General features: G+C 40.5%; 1 long non-coding RNA gene across 1 annotated transcript in view; it reads right to left on the bottom strand.

Moving 5' to 3' along the window:
* Nucleotides 1-365: 365 nt before the first annotated feature.
* LOC308596660 overlaps nucleotides 366-22,431 on the bottom strand; it is a 292,291-nt gene continuing 270,225 nt past the window's right edge. Inside the window, exon 3 of the long non-coding RNA XR_014012616.1 lies at nucleotides 366-377. This is a non-coding gene — a long non-coding RNA (uncharacterized lncRNA). The remainder of the gene's footprint in view (nucleotides 378-22,431) is intronic.

The following is a 22,431-nucleotide window of genomic DNA, read 5'->3' as shown; positions in this document are numbered from 1 at the left end:
TGATGACCATTTTAAACACCTTCACACCTCACTTTTCAGAATCATTCAGGTTGATCTCCATCCCAGTACACTAAGCCTGGACTAATTTACAGGTGAAGAATCTGAGTAGAAAACAGCTGGAATTTTATAATGTTAGTAACAGTGGTCTTAGCATTAGTACTACTACTAGTAGTAGTAATTTTTTATTATTATTTAGTCCTCCTGTGCCCAAGTTTCATCCCTGGTTTAAAGAGATTAATTAGTTAAATACAGTACAGTCTTAGCTCAGGAGTCGAATGCCTTGTGAGTTGAACATTTTAGCTCCCAAACGCCACAGTGTTCCAGTTTGTGAACGTTCTTTGGAACCCGAATGTCCATTGCAGGTTCCGTGGTTCTGACTGGCTGCAGGAGTGGGAGAGTCCTCTAAACTCGATAGTTGTTTAAAGCAGCTAGAAGTTCTTTTCAGTTAAAAAGTAGAGAGCAAGGGGAAGGAATCCCTTACATTTACTTTTTAATGATAAGCATGTGAATCCACCTTGTGGAGCAAACATTTGCGCTCCCCCCCCCCCGTCTCAAGAGCCCTAAAAAACTATGTCAGAGGTTTGTGCCCATTCCCAGCTCACTTGCCATCCAGAAACACTTCCACAGGTTTTTCTCCTACCAGCAAGAAGGACCTGGTCACGAGCAGAGGCTGGGTGATCTGTGGATCATTATTGTGGCATTCACTGTGCAATTAAGGAGATAAGTGAGTCCTGGCAGGGGATGGTGCCCCAGGGGCCCAGAACTCTAATTGGGAACCACTCTCCTAACCTATGCACCTAACCTACACCTGTTCATTTGAATTCATGGAAAGAACCCCTCTGGGTATAGTGGTAAAGGTAAAGGGACCCCTGACCATTAGGTCCAGTCGTGGCCAACTCTGGGGTTGCTTTATTGGCCGAGGGAGCCAGCGTACAGTTTCCAGGTCATGTGGCCAGCATGACTAAGCCGCTTCTGGCAAACCAGAGCAGCACACAGAAACGCTGTTTACCTTCCCACCGGAGTGGTATCTACTTGCACCTTGACGTGTTTTCGAACTTCTAGGTTGGCAGGAGCAGGGACCAAGCAACAGGATCTCACCCCGTTGCAGGGATTCAAACCGGTGACCTTCTGATCAGCAAGTCCTAGGCTCTGTGGTTTAACCCATAGCGCCACCTGGGTCCCAGGGGGTATAGTGGTAGATATGTTGAATTGTGTTGTGTCTGGGGAAGGCGCCTGTTTCTCTCACGTGTGCTCCTTTTATAGAAGGTATGCCTACAGAAGGGTTATAGGGTCATGCCTCATCCATGTTTCCCCCACCCACCCACCTCCAGAATCCAGAAAGTGCAGGTTAATTTGTCAAAATTGTACCAGAGAACAACCAGAAAGATAGAAGATGTTCAGGAGGTCCAATGTAGGAAGGGAACATTGGACAATATTTAAAAAAGAGAGAGAAGACAAATAAAATGGGCAAGATGGTTTGCCAGGAGACAAGAAGAAGAACTGGACAATGAGCACAAGCGGACAATGACATGGACATTGAGCAGACTGAGGAACAGAGAAAATGGAGATGACTTGATGAGACAAGTGACCTTCATTCAGTGCGGTGGGATCCCATGTTGCAGAAGCATCCCCGTGGACAACATAGCCATGAGAGCAGGATCAAATGGGCCTTGCACATGGAAGTGGTACTTGATATGATTGGCTCTACTTCCATGGGCATGCCATTCACATACACACTCCTACATTCTGGAATTTCACAGTGCTGAAGTGGCTGCCTTTGCTTCTGGGCAAGTGTGTGAATGGCACCTACATAGTGACAGACTCTCTGATAAATTTATCTAATTGGGTTTAATAGCCATGTAAGCTAATGACCACCACTGCTATATTTTATGGTGATAATGAATTTGTAAGTTAATTGGGTGATGTGTGACAAAGGACTCCCTTTTGTCTAGCTGACTTTGTAAAGAGTTTCTAAAGCATTAGGAGAGAGGACTAACCAAATATGTAGCAAGGCATCCTTCCTCACTGGAATCGATACCTTCCACTGGGCTGGGATTACTTAATGTCCCTACAATACTTAATGTCCCTACAAGAAGAATTACAGTTACTGATGACTCAATTGCTTGCTATTTAGAATCTGGCTTCTGTTCTTAATCTCCATGCTTTGATCTGGCAGTCATAGATCTTCAACAGATTTGACTTCTGAATGAGCTAATGAATTCGGCCCTACATCTTACTGGATTTTTGAGTTTGTGATCCAGCACTAGTTTTATAAATCTTTGAGAGAAGCTTGGTTTGGGTTCCATACCTTTAGACTTTGGACTCCAGATCCTGTGTTGGTTCCTTGTTCTGAGTGTAACATAGTTTTTGCTGATCTGATCTGGTCCCTGACTTTTTGACCAGAACTATGAGCATTTTCGCCTAGGCATCATTATGTTAATTACCCTCCCTAAATATGAGATTAAAATGCCATGGCCATACTATCAAGGGGCATCAACCTTTAGGGGGCTGTGGGCACATTTGTCATCTGGAGAAACTGCCATGGGCACCACCCACACCATAACCTGTTCTTTTGGCAACAATATAAAGCTGCTTTCAATCTGAATATCAGATGGGGAAAGTGATCCTGTGGGCACCAGAAATGGGCTCTGTGGCTACATGTGTATCCAGGGGTGCCTTGATGTGACAGCAAAATATTTGATTATTCCCCCTAACCTGAAAATACTTGCTTAATTTGAAAGACATTCGCTGTGGACTACATAATTCTGTATCGATTTGCAAAAGACAATTGTCGGGAATAAATCTCCCCTGAAGAATATTCATGAAGACATTAAATTTCAAGTGAAAGTTGAAAACCTGCAACTTATGCACTGACATATTTATGAAAAGAATCTGGCTCTAAATTATGCTAATTTAATTCAGAAGAAATATTTGTATGTGACCCCTGTGTCCCATCAAGCCTAGCCAACACAGCTGGAACTGCTTCCACAACTCTTTGCTATCTACGGAGCCAGAATAATTCATAATAGTAGTTCGGTAATAGAATGCTTAATTAGGCAAAACTCCGTAATTGTCTTACTGATAATTTTTTGGGAAAACACCAAAAAGGCAATAATTTAATAGAATAAAATCATTTTCTCCGTGTGTGGTGTTCAGCTCTATGAACAGACCCTGCACATGTTTTCACCAGCATTGCATGAAGAGCATGAGAAGGTATAAATCTGAAATGTGTAAGAATTTTGCTGACTAAGGATTGATATACACATGCTAAATTTGAATGTAGGCCTTCCAGTTGGTTGCACTTCTTTAACCAATAAGCACTTAGTAGCTGCCTGCTTGCTAGAAGTACTTTTGGATTCTTGGACTAATTGTTTATAGAGTGATTCTTTTAAAAAAATATATATGTTGACAATGCCATTTGAATTTTATTTCACCTCTTTTATTCCCTAGAAACAATTCGCTTAGATCATGCTTGCCTTGGGAACAAAAACTATTAGAAAAGCTTCTGTGAACTATTCTCAGCCCATAAGACAGAGTAGGGCAGGCTTCCTCAACCTCGGTCCTCCAGATGTTTTTGGCCTACAACTCCCATGATCCCTAGCTAGCAGGACCAGTGGTCAGGGATGATGGGAATTGTAGTCTCAAAACATCTGGAGGGCCGAGGTTGAGGAAGCCTGGAGTAGGGTCTAAACTAAGACTAAACGAGTAAACAACAACAACAACAACAACAATTCTTTCTTTTGGGGTGCATGTACACAGGCAACCTTGAATGAATCTGATGTGCCTTGCCAGCTTTGAAAGAGCAGCCAGTTTGGCATGCATTGCGTAAACTTCAGAACCTTAATTTCATTCCTTTTATTTATTAGATTTACTTGCCGTCCTTCATCACAAGATCTCAGAATGGTTCACGGCATAAAAACACAAGGTAACAGCACACAAAAATAGTGTCTTTTAAAAAAACAAATAGCCCCTACCCCTCTCAAATACATTTAAAACGCTGTAGGATAGTAATCTGTCAAAGGCCTGGTTGAAGAGGAACATTTTCACCTGGCACCAGGTGAACCTCCCTGGGGAGAGCACTCCACAAATAGGGAGCCACTGAAGCAATGGCCCGTTCTCATGTCACAACCCTCTGGACCTCACATGGAGGAGGCACACAAAGAGGGGCCTCAGACGAGTAACACAGAGTCCAGATCGGTTTATATGGGGAGAGACTCTACATTTGGCATAGTCCCACAATAAGGTTTCTCTAACCAGAAGAGATTAGAAAGACATGCGACCCACAGATACCTCAAGTGCACCCCCAGGGTGGACGATGAGGCCATACCCAGATTAGAACCATAATACAGAATTATTTTGCCTGCCTCAGTCTCTTATAAAGATCATTTTAGGTCGGGAGGTCCATCATATCTGGGGCTACAAATACTGGTGTGTCTGCACTGCTAAAACAACTTCATCATGGACTTAGGACCTTCCATAAACTTCTCCATTGACATGTAGGCAGAAATGTAAACTAGTGAGAATATGTTCTTGTAAAATAAGCGTAGTTAAAAGAATGTTGCCAGGTAATCATTGCTGATTTTTCTAAGAAATGTCTCCGAAGTCAGTAGCAATTATGACAATTGCTTTTTTGAAATGGAAACAATTTGCTTGTTAGTGCCATCCTGGTTTGCACTAGATATGAACTGTCAAAATTTAAAGCAATAAATAACCATTACCTACCATAAACTCCGTGGGACTGAGCAGAGTAAATTCTTCCACGGCTGACAAACTCTTTAAATTGTATTTTGATTCTAAACTGGATAACTTTTCTTTCTGGGAAGCATTACTTTTTGTGTGCCAATCAAAAAAACCCGCACTACGTTGAAGCACCTTGAGATATTTTTGCAGAGCTTGCATGGTTATTGCTTGCTTGAGACCAGAAGAGAAATGTGAAGAAAAGTTAATATCGACCAACACTTATTTTTGATAAAGGATTGGTCTTGATCTATTCAGTATCTGTGTATATACCCCAGTCCATTGTAGACTTGTGTGCACATAGGCCCAAACAGTTAATCTATTAAGTCAGGCATCCCCAAACTCGGCCCTCCAGATGTTTTGGGACTACAATTCCCATCATCCCTGACCACTGGTCCTGTTAGCTAGGGATGATGTGAGTTGTAGTCCCAAACCATCTGGAGGGCTGAGTTTGGGGATGCCTGTATTAAGGGATTGGACAAAACTTAGTGTAGTCCCATATCTCCACTCCAGAAGAGATGATCACTGCTATCTTTAATTATCCACATGAAGTTCTTTGTTCATGTACCCTTCTAAATTTTGCATAAAAAATGAGATTGATCTGTACAGTGGACACTTGGGTTGCAAACATGTTCCGTGTGGGAGGCGTGTTCGCAACCCAAAGCGTTCGCAACCTGCAGCGCCATGTCTGTGCACACGCGGGTCGTGATTCAACACTTCTGCGCATGTGCAAAGCACAATTTAGCACTTCTGCACATGCACGAGCACCGAAACCCAGAAGTAACGCATTCTGGTACTTCCAGGTTTGGCGCGGTGCACAACCCAAAAACACACCACCTGAAGCGTCTGTAACTATATATGAAAACTGGATTGCCATTAAAATATGTATTGTAAATCATTTTTGAGATACCTCATAGGAAGCAACTCATCAGTGAAATAAATAAATAGTAATAATATTGCACATGCTAAAGCATCATTGATAATTGACTAGTTCTCTACTTTATGGAGGAGAGGATGACCTATTTAAGGGATTATCATGTCCATAAAATGGGAAATAGAAATGGGGCTTAGAAAAAACACTGTTTTCAAAACAAAGAAATATCTCCTCTCCCACCCACCCAAATGGGACATGGTGACATGACTATCAATCTTATGCAAGCAACTGCAAATAGATTACAATCAATGTATGGAGGAGCAAGCAGGATTGTGATGGTACACCCCACCTCTGACATCCATTTGTGGACCCTAACTTGTGTGTACATCCCACATGCATACAACTTGTATGTACACAGGTTCTGTTCAGAAGGTCCAAATGACCAGCTGGTGCAATCCTCCTCCTCCTACATTCATCAGTTGTGCCCTATTTGCTCTAATTTGCACAGAGCTTTCAGGTCATGTGCATCAGAGAAAAGAGGGCCATGCTCCATCACTTTGGAGCTGAAGAACTGAACCTGGGACCATATGGATGCAAAGCAAATGCTCTGTCACAGATAAAAGGCCCTTCTCCCAATCCCTGGATGGCCATTCCAGAGAATCAGGGACAGGGTCACCCCATGGTGTATCACTACCTCCCATACTCTATCCGCTTTAGGATGTCATGATCAATAGTACCAAATACTGCCAAGGGGGACTATGTGCCTGCTATCTCCCTCAGGAAGACCATCGCCCAGTTCTCTCAACCAAGGCCATTTCAGTCCTAATAACCCACTTTCTCTAACAGAAGCTTGAGCAGGCTGTGGCCATGCAGATCCATCTTGCAATTGTAAGGTGCCATGTAAACAGATGTATGTATAAACATACATCTTTAAGCATACAGATATTCCCGAAATGAATGCTGCTTTAGCACAATTTTTGCCCACACTAGGCAAAAAATGTTCCCAGTCAGTCAGGGATCACACAGTATGTATGCATAAACATACAAACAGATATGTGCAGCTCCTCTTAAATACATTGATTTGCTTTAAAAGAAATTTGCCCGCTTGTTAGAATTCTGAACAGATTTGTCACCAAACTAGAATACAGTGGTACCTCAGGTTACATATGCTCCAGGTTACATACGCTTCAGGTTACAGACTCCGCTAACCCAGAAATAGTACCTCGGGTTAAGAACTTTGCTTTAGGATGAGAACAGCATGGCAGCAGCAGGAGGCCCAATTAGCTAAAGTGGTGCTTCAGGTTAAGAACAGTTTCAGGTTAAGAACGGACCTCCGGAACGAATTAAGTACTTAACCCGAGATACCATTGTATTCTCTAGCTGCACTTCACAAAAAGCAACAACAATGATAACGCTGAATTACGCCAAAGTTTCTAGCAAATGCTCAGATGAAGGTCTGAGTTCTATAATAAGGAGAGCAGCAAAAATATTTATGTAATGCTGTCCACATGTTTTATAGGCATGATACAAATTAGAATTAACAGGGTTATTCTAACACTCCTGCGTCAGCCTCAGGAATCCTTTCACAGTGATGAGCAAAGTCACTCAAAGACAAATCATTGAAGATCTGCATAGCAATTGGCAAGGATGTTCACATTGCTTCTGATACCTTCATTTTCATGGGACTAACAGTTCCTCCTGCTCAGTGAGTTTATATCATACTAATTATATGAAAGCTTTTCAGAATCATTCTCTCCAGCCATAATGTTTGATCAATACCATTTAACCTTAGTTCAACTAAATTTAGCCCAAGGTCTCTCACTTATCAATTTCAAACATAGATTCCACCCCCAACATTACCCTCACAGCAAATCTTATGAGTTTACTTGAACTGACATGATTTGTTTCCAGGACATTCAAGGTTAGGCTTAAATACTACAGCAACAGAAAGTGAAATGTACCCTTTTAGATTTCAAAAGTCTACAACAGTGACCACTTGCTCTACCCTCAGGGTGACAGACCACAATACTTCTGGCGGTTCAAAAACATGTCCTTCAGCCAGCAATCTGAGACCTGTGCTACAAAGCTATGTAACCACAGTTATTAGGTTAAAATGTGAGGAAGATATAGAGCCAGCATGTGTGTCGGGACAAATGTTTTGATCTTGATCTGTATTTAAATATCTGTGTACTAGTAATAATACACCTTGGAAATGCTAATTCACCTGACAGAGGAAAGGATTGCATGTTTGAACAGCTATATCTAAGGATCCTGTAAGTCATCTCAGCAACTGTCTTGACCTGGAACTAAAAAGATTGTAATGTCGATGCCAGTCAAAGTTCCCTGGGGAGGGCATTCTGGAGTTGGGACACTGCCACATAAAGGCCTTCTCCTTCATACATAATGAAATTCTCCCACTAATGGTACTCAGAGAAGTTGCCTCCCCTGAAGATCCTAATTCCAAGGTATGGGGAAGGCATTCCTTCTGGTACGTGAGTCCCAAGGCATTTAACGGTTTAAAAGATAAACAGAAACTCATTGAACTGGGCTTGGAAGCAATTAGACAGCCAATGAAATTATTTCAGAATTTGTAATATGGCTCTACCTAGTTAACATGGTCAGAAATCTAGCCACTGAGTTCTGAACTAATAAAAGCTTCCAAGTCATCTTCATGGGCGGCACCATGTATAATACATTATTTAAATCCAATCAGGAAGTTACCAGAGCATGGATCGCATACGAAGATTGACTGATCATTAAGAATGGGTTTCTTGGGCCACCACAATCTACAACTATTTCTGAAATGATACTTCTTTTTTTCCACTTCATTCAAAAAAAAATTTCAGTGTCATATCTTGATAGCAAAATAGTTTGCTTGTGTGAGCTGGTTCCTCAAAAGTGCTAGAAAAATCACTCACCTTTTCCCCCACACTGCCTAAGTCCTATTAGCATGTTATGGAAATGTAATTTGCCTCAGGCAAACTTTGTCTTCAGGCAGCTTTGTTACTTGCTATATTTAAATGATTCCCATACTTTTACTTTTTCTTTTTCAGATTTCTAGCATTTTCAACCTGCAACACGGATGGAACTGGATAGCGAGCCCAATTTGTTTTATATTGTGTTGTGTTTGCAATTTATCCAAAAGCGTACGGGATGGGATCTCATTGAATTGGAGATTTTTTAACCACAGTTATATAACTCAAAGGGTCCTTTCATATAGCATTAAAGAAGCCCAAGACAGCTATGCATGACACACTGTGGGTCAATTATTTTCCACCTGAAAGCACTTTGTAAACAAGCGGAATAAATGTACAAAGACAACTGAGTATAATCAAAGGACAAGAGCAGTAGGAACAGCTGTATTTAAACTAATTTTAAAGACTGTAGGGCACAATGGCACCTATTTATTTATTTATTTATTTATTTAATTCCTTCATTTATATATCCTGCCTTTATCCCAAATGGAGATTCACCTAGGCCAGAAAGATCAGTAAATACAAGTTTTAAAAAATAATTAAAAGTAGTGCCAAAAATAAAAATCCAGCATAGCAAGTAGGGAGATGAAAAGGGAATACATTATTTGTTGCATTACTACAGAGGTGCCTGCCCATCAGACAATGTGGTTAGCATGCCCAATAGTCATAGGTAATAGGAGTTGCAGCCCACAACATCTGGAGAATACTTCATTGGATATTGCTGCAGTACTGAATAATTCAAAAGCAGTCTACAGATGTTAGAAGTGAGAACATCATCTGGAGAGAAAGTCAAGGTGATCTGGTGCTCTAAAGCACCTTGGCACAGGTTTGACATCTAAGGGGCAAAGCAAATGTGGATATACACAAAGAGGGCTGTGGTTTTGTACTTGTAAGTGTTAATAACAACCACAAGGAGCAGAGGATGATTCAAACTATGACTGTGGTGTTGGAGGAGGAGGAATTTATTGCTTTATCCCTGTGCTGGTTTACCCATGAACATCACCACCCATGAAAGCTCCATTCAGCAAGTCTAATTCTATGCACACGCCTATGCACATTTATGTACACACTGAACTCTGTGGGCTTAATCCTGAGTAAACGAAGCCAGAATTGCCCTACTAAATTAAAAGGGTAAAGGTAAAGGACCCCTGACAGTTAAGTCCAGTCGCAGACAAATCTGGGGTTGCGGCACTCATCTCGCTTTACAGGCTGAGGGAGCCGGCATTAGCCTGCAGACAGTTTTTCCAGGTCATATGGCCAGCATGACTAAGCCGCTTCTGGCACAACAGAACACCAAAACCAGAGCAGCGCATGGAAATGGCGTATACCTTCCCACCGGAGCGGTACCTATTTATCTACTTGCACTTTTTGGCATGCTTTCAAACTGCTAGGTTGGCAAGAGCTGGGACAGAACAACGGGAGCTCACCCCATCATGGGGAGTCGAACCATCAACCTTCTGATCGGCAAGCCCAAGAGGCTCAGTGGTTTAGACCACAGAGCCATAGTCAATGTCTTGCAGGACAGCATCAAAATGGCATGCAAATATTCAGCTGTAAGTATATCTCCTTATTCATGGATCATGTTAATCTAAGAAAGATGCCAAGTAATATATCAAGTCTAATTATATATATAGCGAACCTAAGCAAAACTATTCAGGGAGTTAGGCTGCAATCCTAAACACACTCACTTGGGAGTGTTAGTAGAAGTGCTAGACTCCAGTTATAAAATTGCCTAGAGAGTGTTTTTGTGTTCTCCTGCTCATGCTGCCTATAACACAATCAACCAAGGTCCCTAAAATTAGCACAGTGGCACTGCAGTTCAAAAGAGACCACAGAGGGATTCTTTTGCTCTGGTACTGAAAGTTCATTCCACTCCCTGAACTGAAGCAAGAGCAGCCCCAAGTGATGGTCATTCAGAGCAGAAGGGAAACTATGCAACTTTCTCTTCTGTTTTAGGACTAGCTGAGCTGCTCAGCCAACTACCCTTTTACCTCCTGGGTTCTGCTACATCACTGCATCGCCTCCCCACTTCCAGGCTGTCCTGTCTGGCTCCCAACCAGGATGCAAGGTTAAAGGGACAGCATGCAGTTTGCCATGACACTGCCTCCCTACGGTACATCTTCTAATAAATAATAATAAGCTTTTATTTATATCCCTCCCTTCCCAGCTGAAGTCGGGCTCAGGGCGGCTAGCATCAAATACAGTGGTACCTCGGGTTAAGAACTTAATTCATTCTGGAGGTCCATTCTTAACCTGAAACTGTTCTCAACCTGAGGTACCACTTTAGCTAATGGGGCCTGCCACCACACCGCCGGCGCCACGCGATTTCTGTTCTCATCCTGAAGCAAAGTTCTTAACCTGAAGCACTATTTCTGGGTTAGCGGAGTCTGTAACCTGAAGCATCTGTAACTGAAGCATCTGCAACCCGAGGTATATAACATTGGTATAAAATCAAATAATAATTAAATTACTTCCTAAAAACAGGTCAGAATCAAATTAAAGTCTAATTAGATGGCTTCCCACAGGGTTAGGGTTAGAAACAGTAAATGCTCATCGGCCCAACTGTTTATGCTGATCTTATATGGGCCTGTGAGAATGCTGGGAGGCCTCTTTCATACGAGTTCTTACAATTGCCCTGGTGTATATTCAGTCTTTAATTATTGCAGACTTCCAAGTGCAGGAAATCCTAGAGCTAACTATCAAGTGGAAATGACTAGAAGACCACTTATAGCAGAATTTGTTTGTTTGTTTGTTTGTTTGTTTGTTTGTTTGTTTAAATGACATGGTACTATTCATTGCTGAAATGGGCTCTCAGTGGCTTATGACAAAAGTCATAAAAACAATTAAAGAGCAACATAACCAATAAGCACGCCAGCATAAACAATATTCATTAGAGTGCAGTTGTACATAACATCATGGTCACCCTTGGATCAACCGTCAAGTCAAATATGCCAGGGAGAGTAAACATGACAATACTCTAAGTCACACTGAAGCAAAGGCAATTTGTGAAACTCATCAAAAACTATCAACTGAGGCATTGAAATGGGGCTCAGTCCCTTTTCACAGCTTAACAATAATAACACACTAAAACCATTTTCTGTTTAAATAAGTATTATACAAGGTTAACAGAAAATCTTGATTGGAATTGCCAGCCTCATCGATTAGGTTTAATTTACAATGCAAGCTGAGTAAAGCCTAATTTTATTTAACTTACATTGTCAATTGTAATTTCCCTCATTGGTAAAAGGGCTTTCATTTTCTTATTCTGTATGATTCTATTTTTAGGTAGTCAATGCTGTCAACCAAAAGAGAGTCTTCCAAAGGATTTTGCTCAAAATTGTTGTTACTACAAAAGCCCCATCCTTACTGGGGAAATGTGCTTTCAAAGAAAAAATGACAGATGCTCAAAAAATGGCACAATGAAACCTCAGATCTGCTGATTCCAGGTTAACAAAAAATATACTGAGCTAAAAGCATCTGGTGCTTGACTCTGTTGGGGGTCAACAAATAAATTCTACATAAAACACCCACAAGCTCACAAAAACAAAGCACTTAAGAAGTCACAATGAATGCTGGCAAATCACTTGGACTCTCCATTTTATTTACTTGGTCTTTCTTTTCCTTTCTGAAATTTCATGCAAACCGAACTAGAATTCTTTGATACAAAGCCTAAATCAACTTAACTCCCCACGTATATTCAAGTCTGAAAAGGACAAAGTAGAGCAGCAAAATATAGACAAATCTGACATCTTTGGAGAGACAGCCATTTCTTCTCTTCAGAATTGATTTGGAATTGTGTCCTGGACTAGGTACTACTGGCAACCGGGGACCAAATCTAGCCTCTATGAACTTTCCATCTGGACCCAGTATACCTCTTTTTGCAACAAATAATAACTTCTCTCACAGCATGTACACACAGATGGTGAAGATGATGGTGACGATGCACCTTAGCAATATTCTCCCAAACTGAGACAAAGACATAGGACTCTTAAACCTTCCTTCCTGCAGTATGAACAGGAAGAGTAGCACCCCCATAGTTTCCGCCTCTTGTCTTTGTCCATGGAGTTTTCTTGGCAGGGATACTGGAGTGGCTTGCCAGTTCCTGCTCCAGGTGGAGCACGTTTGGTCAAAACTCTCCACAAGTTATTCAAGCCCCTTCGCCACAGCAAGGCAGTGATCCATGAAGGGGATCACTGCCTCTTTTGAATTATGGTGTTGGAGGAGACTCTTGAGAGTCCCGTGGACTGCAAGAAGATCAAACCTCTCCATTCTGAAGGAAATCAGCCCTGAGTGCTCACTGGAAGGACAGATCCTGAAGCTGAGACTCCAATACTTTGGCCACCTCATGAGAAGAGAAGACTCCCTGGAAAAGACCCTGATGTTGGGAAAGATGGAGGGCACAAGGAGAAGGGGACGACAGAGGACAAGATGGTTGGACAGTGTACTCGAAACTACCAGCATGAGTTTGACCAAACTGCAGGAGGGAGTGGAAGACAGGAGTGCCTGGCATGCTCTGGTCCATAAGGTCACGAAGAGTTGGACATGACTAAACAACTAAACAACAACAAAAGGTTTGTGCCTCTGCTGTTTATGGGGACAAACAGCTCAAGGTGTAGGTGAACAGTACTGAACTGCTCAAGTTCCCAAAGCAAAGACTTTATTGTTGTTGTATTTATTGTTGTTTACACTGTGATGGGTGGGAATTAAAGTGCTCTTGACTTGTGCCTTGGCTTGTGCAGGGGTGAGTCAAGGGATGGAGCCCACATGCTGACATTTCAGTCCTCAGTGGGAAAGATGGCATGGGTATGGATTATCTCAAGAACTCTACTTAAGCCCGCCACATTCACAGTCAATTTAAATGTGTGTTTTTTTCTGATACATTTGGAACACAGAAAGAAGAATCCACTTTACACCAGGTCAGACCACTGCTTGGACCTTCCCACTGGCATCTTTAATTGAAGATGCTTAATTTGGATGGGCACCCAAGTAACTTCCAGATATGTAAGAAACATAAATTAGAAACCGTTCAAGATTGCGAAGGTATATAAACATATGGACACACGTAAGATAAATGAAGATAACCCCACTCAGTTACCAATATGCCTGATGGGCATTTAATGTTCCCAACCCTAATCCTGCGGAAAGCCATCTAATTAGATTTTAATTTGATCCTGACTTGTTTTTAGGAGGTAATTTAATTATTGTTTGATTTTATACCAATGTTATATATTTGATTTTAGCCACCCTGAGCCCGGTTTCAGCTGGGGAGGGTGGGATACAAATAAAAGTTTTATTATTATTATTATTATTATTATTATTATTATTATTATTATTATTATCATTATCATCATTATCATCATCATTATCATCATTATCATCATTATCATCATCATTATCATCATTATCATCATTATCATCATTATTATCATTATTATTTCCAGGCTTTTCTGAGTAGAGTGATCAGAAGTCATGAGATTTGGAAAGAAAAGACAGGTTTTGAAACAATTTTAGAAAAATTTAAGATGTACTAATCTTGAATTAGTACATCTAAGATGTACTAATTTTAGATGTATCTAAGATGTACTAAGATGTACTAATTTTATCATTAAAACACATAGAAATATAGTACATAGGTATGTGTTGAAATGGAACAAAGACATAAATACAGAAATTTCATGTGAAATCTGGGGATTTTTGTTCCAAAAAGGTTCAGATTTCTCAGTAGCAATGAGGTATGAATAAAATTTTATCAAAATGATGACTCAACAGTACAGGATTCAATGGAAAAACAAAATGATAAGTAAAGTGGGATATCAAAAGTGCTAGATAGCTCATAATGATAATAGCAGCTTTTTCATATGTGGCGAGGATGTGGAAAAAAACAACAATTTTGGCAAATAACAACTGAACTGCTCAGGGTAATGTTCAAGTTACAGATAAACGCAGAGCCGCTGTTGTGCTTATTAAATTATACACAAGGAAATGAGAGTACATGGAAATATCAAACACAGGTTTTTGTACATAGTCACTACTGCAAGGATATTATATGATAAAATGGGGTGGGGGACAAAGCATTAAAGAAACTTGAATTATTTCAGAAAATGTGGGAGCAATTATAAATTATAAAGTTATCTGATATGCTGAATCCTTATCAGATAACTAGAGAGAAAGCAAATGGATCCCAACCACTATATATTTCTGTATCATCCATCCATCTATCTATCTGTATGTATGTGTACACACACACACTGTGTGTTACAGATATAAGAATAGATGGTTTGCTGCCATAAATAATCTTGTAGATAAAATTGAATTTGTATTTGTAAATATCTATGATTATGTGTCTATATGTGTTCTTCTATGTATGTGTACAAATCTAAATATTTTTAATTAAAAGTTGGAAATTGTGCTAATAAAGGATCAGTGTGAGTGTGAATGGATATATGTTGTGCATATGTATGTACACATATTTCAATATCTATATAAGCATAAATAAAATAAGTATTATATAGTTATATATTCTATTATGTTCCCCATTATAGTAGGGGAAATTGTTTTGAAATATTAAGCAAAATTGCATTTAAATATGCATTCTGTATTAGGAAAAAATGCATTAAAATGCTGAAGAAGTTTCTTGAGGACTTAAAAAAAAAAATTCAAACAGCTATGGAAATGTAGTGAACTGAGTTTAAGGTTGGAAAATGAGAAACCAAGAGAGAGAGAGAGCATTCACCCAATCCTTAGTGGCCAGAGGGTCACATTTGTTCCCTGGAGCCTGAGGTCTCCCACCGCTCTTTTAGAGATTGACATGGCATTTGAATTGTGCCCTGAGTACAATAGGTTTAGCTACGCTGAAGGGAAGGCAATGTGAAGAAGAGACTTGCTGTGGCAATAGATGGAATCAGTTTTATGACTTAACATCATCCTTAGGGAATCAAATGTGTATGGATGAATACTTATTATGGCAGTCATTATTTATCATTTCCAAATCTAATATAAGTTGTTTGTTCAGACACAAAATTCAGAATGAAAATGTTTCACTCTCTGAAGTGCTGACACTGTGTTTATCAGGATTTCAATAAACAAACACGGCTTTCAATACCTCTCTATGCAGCTGACATTTCCAGCAAAGATATAGTTCTTTATGGGATCACGGTTGTTGTTGGGAAAAGATGACAGTCAGATTAAAGGCTTTCCAATGAAAACTTGAGTTTTATGTCAAGATGAAAGCGGGGAGGGGGGAGTCTGTTTTATTTCAGGCCAGCCATATTAATCTAGGTGGATTATTAGGAATGAAGCAAACCCCAGAAATAGTTGCAGTCTTTCAAGGCTGTAACATAACCATTTATTATGTTTTCCCCTTTGGATACATTTAGCAAGTGCAGCTTACCTCCAATTAATAGTGCTGAATTTTTTGAAAACAAAAATGGGAGAAAAATAACTCAATCCAGGTATTAGAGCTTCAGGTACTGGGGTTTCCACAAAAGATGAAATAAAAACGATGGCAGACTTCTTTTGAAAAACAATACTCACATTCTACTCATATAGAAGTTTAATACGCTTCCATGGAAGAATGGCCTTTTGTGTTTCCAGGAATATAAGAAAGGATTTGCGAGCAACTTCCATACCCACTTTCCATGCTCAAAATGTGTCAAAAATCAAATGCAAGAGATGCCATTATTTGTTTCCATTGAACAAAAGGTTGGGATGCACTCAGGCTGTTGAATTCATGCTGGATTTTAGAGTGGTGCTTCTTGCAAAGTCTCCTTTATTTCTCAGGGCCCTAAGTAGCCAATCAAGAGCTTATACAATGTATAGAGCATGCTGCATCATGCCAAAGGACCACCTAATGCAATATCCTGTTCTTACAGTGGCCAGTCAGATGGCTATGGGAAGCCTGCAATACTTCTCTGTTCATTTTCCCCCCTCAAGGTCTGGTCTTAACCAGCCTCCATAAACACATTCCTGTCCTTTGGGGGGGTCCTGTTCTTGCAAGTGTAAACCTGTGGAAAATTCTACAAAAAGCAGGTCTCACAGTGGTCTGAATCAGATAGCAACAGCAGGCCACTCAAAGGTTTTAAACCAGAATAAGGAAACATATCCATGTTAAACATATGTCTTTCAGCACCATGGACAAGTCCATGCAAGGGAAAGGGCAACTTGTTCTTAACTCAACCATTATAGCAGCCTTTCTCAACCTTGGGTCCCCAGATGTTGTTGAACTACAACTCCCATCACCCCTAGCTATCAAGGCCAGAGCTCAGGGATGATGGGAGTTGTAGTCCAACAACATCTGGGGCTGAGAACAACACAGGTTGAGAACCACTGCTTTATAGGGACAGACTACATTTCCTAGGTATCACTGCCTTGCTGGAGAACGGACTTAATAGGAAAGCACTCTTTCCTAGATCCTGGCACTCTGTTGCCTCTCCATTATCTCACATCAGAGAAGCAGCCAGTGATAGTGGGTGAGCTTGAGAAAGAAGGTGGTCTTGGAGGCTGCCCCCTCAGGGATTGCAGTCACTGGATGTCCCAGATCAGGGGTCTCCAGCACATGAGGTCCTTTGTTGCTGATTTTAGTCTCAGTGTCCATGTTACTTCCTCAGAGACAGTGTAAAAAAATAATTTTAGAGACAAAAAATTTGAAAGACACATTTTGGTAGTGCCAATTGACCTTGCCTAATAATGAGACAGAATTTTCAGCAGCTAGAACCACTTGGATCATTTCTTTTGAAGAGTCATAGCATGCAGCTGCTGCAACAGAACCATCGCCTACACAGCCATGTGTGCTGAAGGTAACACCATATGGACCTCCAGTATCTCCTTTTAGCATTATCCATTTTGAGAACATGAATCCACCTACATTTTCTATGCCACCTGCTGTTAGTGTTGCTGCTATCAGAACACGCGTAGCTGCCGCGGTCAACAAAGTTCTTAAGCACCAATGGGACTGACTCTGCATCTGATTTCCTTATAGCCTTATGAAAACGATGTCTGTAGCAATGCTGCTGAGCCCCCTACTGCTGAACAATTTCCACCTGATAAAATTCTCCATACCATTTGGCAAGATCATATAGACAACCAAGCTGTGAGACGTCTCACAGAGCAGTTTGGAACTAATTCAAACAGATATTGCAATAGTGCTTTTATCTGAAGAACAGAGACAACAGTGAGCCCAAACTGAGGCCCACCCATGGAGGTTCAGACCCAGTAATACAGCACCCCATTTCAAAGTCCTGTTTAGGGGCTCCCCTCGTGCAACAGGAAGGGTGGAGCAGCTGCACTTACTGCAAAGGCCCTCCTGGCACAACATCTCCATAGACCAAGTCCTGAGCTTCCTGCTGTTCAGCACTAACATCATAATAATAATAATAATAATAATAATAATAATAATAATAATAATAATATCTTTATTGTCATTGCCCCCTCTCGGGGACAACGAAATTACTTGGCTGCTCCATCCACCCAGGTAGGGCACTCCACACAAAATCAAAACAACTATAAAAACACTAATTAAAACAATACAGTCTAACACAGCAAGGAAGATTAGATGACTTTCAAAGTCCAGGCTTCCCATTCAGGGCCGAGATCGCTCTGGAGAAGAAGCTGTTCTTAAGACGACTCGTTCTTGTCTTCGTCGTCCTGTATCTCCGTCCCGACGGCAAGAGCTCGAAGAGACAGTGACCAGGATGCGATGGATCTTTTACTATGTCCAGTGCCTTCCTATGGCACCTTGCACCATAAATCTGCTCTGAGGTGGAGAGTGGGCAGCCAACAATGCTCTCTGCTGCCTTAACAACTCTGCACAACCCCAACCTGTCCTGGGTAGTACAGCTTCCGTACCACACACATAAGCCATAAGTGAGCACGCTCTCAATGGCACAGTGATAGAAGGCAAGCAGCAGTTTCTGCGGAAGATGGTTTTTCCTTAGAATTCTCAAAAAGTACAGTCTCTGCTGCGCCTTCTTCACAAGCCCCCTTGTGTTGACACTCCAGGACAGATCCTCTCGTAATTCAATGCCCAAAAATCTGAACGTTGTTACCCTCTCCACACCATAGCTCTATTAAGAATTTCGCTTCCATAGGGAGGCTGCACACATGAGAGCAGAGCAAGACTGTGCCTGCCAACCCTATCGATGACATCACACACCATTAGCCTTACCCTTGAGATTTGCATGTTTAGCACAGGCTTCTGAAAAGAGAAGTCTATGTGCATGCAAATAAATTGCTACGCAGTCAGGAACCCTGGTCACAAAGTTCCTTGACGAATGTTATTTCCTGGTTGGAAGCTAGAGCTCTCAGTCAGAAAACTACCTCCCTCTCTCCACTTCCTTCTACTCTGTCCTTATACAGTCAGCTTGGAAAATGTAATGGTTTTAAAGAGACAGACAATCTGAGCTCTTTGGGACCTCCAAGAGCTTCAGAATGCCTTGGAGAACACCTGCTTCACCTTGCATCTTGAATCTCTCCAAATCAGCATTATTCAGCTTAAAATTCAGTATTTGTCGGAAATGCATACCCCTACAATATGCACATGGTCCCACTCTCTCACCATGAGTTTAGCCTACAAAGGGAGGCAAACTTCTGACAGTACTATTGATGTTTCTTTGGATATTTATCACATACATCCCCAAACCTGGGATGACAACCATCCTTCGCTGGGCAACCCACTGAGAAGCAACCATGGAGGAGAGGAAAAGGAGAAGCAACTGACAGTAAGCATGTTTGCATACAGTTCCAAGTAAGCAACTTGCAAGTGGCACTTTGCCCAAAAGATGCCAAAGTGACGTGCATTGGCAGAAACTCCTTAACAGTTTGTTCTTATTGCTTCTAGGTCCCTTAACACAAATATAGATTAGGTAGCTCTGCAGCTGAAATGAAAGACAGTTCATTGTGCCCCTTCTTCAGAGTGATTTTTTAAAAAAATACCTAAAAACTATAACAATTATATTATTACTAAAAACTCAGGTATTTGTTTTAACAGTCCCATGAGAAATGAGGACAAACTGTTAATGTTTATTGAAGTGTTGCTAAGTGCTACATAACACTTAAGCAGTGCTGAAGGACTGGCACTTGTGCTATATTAATCATATTATGTCAATCATGGGTAACATATGGTATTATAATTTCACCAAGCTTGTTTACAAAAGATGTGAGCAGGTGCTATTGGTTGAATGCCAAATGTTTGCGTGCTTTACCAAAATGTTCTCTTTCAAAAGTGTTTTTCAGTCAGTCAACAGTCAGAAAAATATTAAATGTTAATGTTTTAAATATTTCATATTTAATAAGGCTGTGTTGGCGGTGGCATTTTTAAGAACAATATTAACTGAAAGTGAAAGATTTCAGTACTCTATCAAACCCAATAAATTCTCAAAACTGGACGAATGGACAACTCAATGGTATTTGTGATTCAGCAGAAGTGAATGCAGACTGATGTACACCGAAGTAAAAATTGCCACTTCACATTGCCACTGCAGAGGTCTAAATTGGTTGTTAACCATCCAAGGGTATCAGTGAAAATGTCAGCTCAGTATCTTCAGCAAAGAAAAAAGGCAGATCCAGTTTGAAGATACGTAAGAAAGTGACTGAAAATAAACACATTATCACACCATTAGGACTTATAGTTTTGGGGGGAAATGAAGATTTAAAGGAGGGCAAGAGCTCAACAGTGCTTACTGTAAAGAGAGACAGTGAATATCTCTGATTGATAGAACTCTAAGGCTACAATCCTATGCACACTGAGCTCCTGGGAATAAGGTGCATTGAACACTGCAGGACCTAATCCAGAGTAACATGTATAGGATTATTCCCAGAGAATGTTAGGCAATACATTCAAAACAACCCCCCAAAAAAGATCTTCATGTAATTCAAAGCATATGGAATTGATAAATGATATGATATGATAATGTCTTTTTATTATTATTATTCCTTCTAACAGGAAACTCTGGCTGTCCACTTCCAGAGACAGAATGCTAAACTAGTTGGAAGTAGGAGGAACTAGGAAGGCAATTATTTTGAGGGTGGTTTGGATGCAACCATATATGTTAGAGCATGGGTAGGCAAACTAAGGCCCAGGGGCCTTCATATATATATAGAGAGTCTGGCCCCCCACAAGGTCTAAGGGACAGTGGACCGGCCCCCTGCTGAAAAAGTTTGCTGACCCCTGTGTTAGAGCAACACAACCAATTAAGTCAAAGAGGGAGAGAGAAGAAATCAGAGTTCTTTATCTAATAAACACTGAAGATGACCAAAAGTAATATACCATTATATAATAACTGGTGGTAAATACGATGCCAAAACACAGGCTTTGATAACTTACCAACCATTTCTCTGGTTCATTTCTCATTTCAATGAGATTTTCAGTGAGGCAATAGGACTTGCCTATTTTGTGTTCAGTGTTGGTTTGAAAACTTGTAAGGAGGAGATGCGAGAGAGAAAAAGGCTGAAATACTCAGAGAGCTGGAATGTGTTAGAGAGCATGGATTGATACTGAAGCAGTAGCTAGAAGACCAAAAGGGTCGCAGAAGCTGGAATGAGAGATGCAAATTGATGGTTAGTGAAACAGCCTGTAATTGGCATAGCTGGATCTCTATTTAAATTTTATTTGATTTTATGGGTTACCATTCAAACTGCAAAGGGTTGTTGTTTTTTTCAAAAGTATTTTTCTGAGAAACTATTTAACTTGTTGCCTTACTGAAACTTAAAGTAAAACAAAAGTTTGCTTTGGAAAAAATAGAGGCTTGGTCTTGTTATTTACCCCATGTTACAGTGCCATACTACTCTGTCCAGTATAGGGAGTAGGTTGAGATACTTCAAGTCCAGAAGCTGATTTGTTTAGGTAGCCAGAGAAAAATGAAGATATTCACTTGGTGGCGGCAGCAAAGCTACAAAGAAGGTGGGGTCAGTCTAGTTTTGTCTGTCTCCCTCCCCTCTTTTTGTGCAGGCAACACCACACCTTCCAAAGCATTAAGCTAACTCATAAGGACTGATCAGCAGCAAAGCATAAAATGTATAATATTACATTTTTGGTTCCCAGAATCACTTCATTAAACCCATACTGCATTATAAATTTCTGCATCTTGAATAAAACCAGTCACAAGCCCAAAGGCAAATATTACAGCTTTTGCAGGTTCAAACACACGATGCCTCAACAGTTAAATCCAAATACCTTTAGATATACAGAGTACAAAAAAATCACTAATAATAAAACACCACATGTGTTTTTGTAAACAATATGAAGCTACTCCCTTGAGGCAAAGATACAAAGGAGGCAATTTTGCAAGAGTGAAACTAAGCAGAGAGGGCAGGAAAGATAAGGAGAAAAATTAATATGGGAGAAAATAAAATCCTAGGTTAAGTGGAGGAGCTGGTGATAATTGCAAACAGCTTATTTTGCACACTATGGCAAAGATATTAGAAGGGCTTACCCAATTAAGCAGTAATATTTTCTATCCCAGAAGGAGCACAGCTGGCCCACATTATTTTTAGCACGTGTAATATTTTGCTTTCTTGAGAATTATGATGAACCGCAGTAAAATGCACAGTGCATACGGCCATTAGCATATGCTCTCTGCTTTCTCTCCTCCCTAGCAAATTCAGATCAACAGAGGAATCTTTTAGCAGGCTGCAAGCTGTTTGACTCAAACCCCAGAACTGTTCAAAATTAGATTCTTGCTCTAGTACAAAATTCCAAACAGAAACATCTCTTTTTCACCCCCGCTGAATATATTTATCCATTCTACAAACTGCCTGTAGCAATTGTTTTTACATTTCTTCCCCTGCTGATGTACAAAGATAGCTAGATAGCCACAGTTTTTGGGGTGTACCCTTCCTATCATATTCTTA

This window comes from Podarcis bocagei (genome assembly GCF_964188305.1).
Source record: "Podarcis bocagei genome assembly, chromosome: 10".
In the NCBI taxonomy this organism is placed as follows: domain Eukaryota; kingdom Metazoa; phylum Chordata; class Lepidosauria; order Squamata; family Lacertidae; genus Podarcis; species Podarcis bocagei.
Note: the sequence above shows the minus strand (reverse complement) of the source record. Positions and strands in the feature narration are given on the sequence as shown.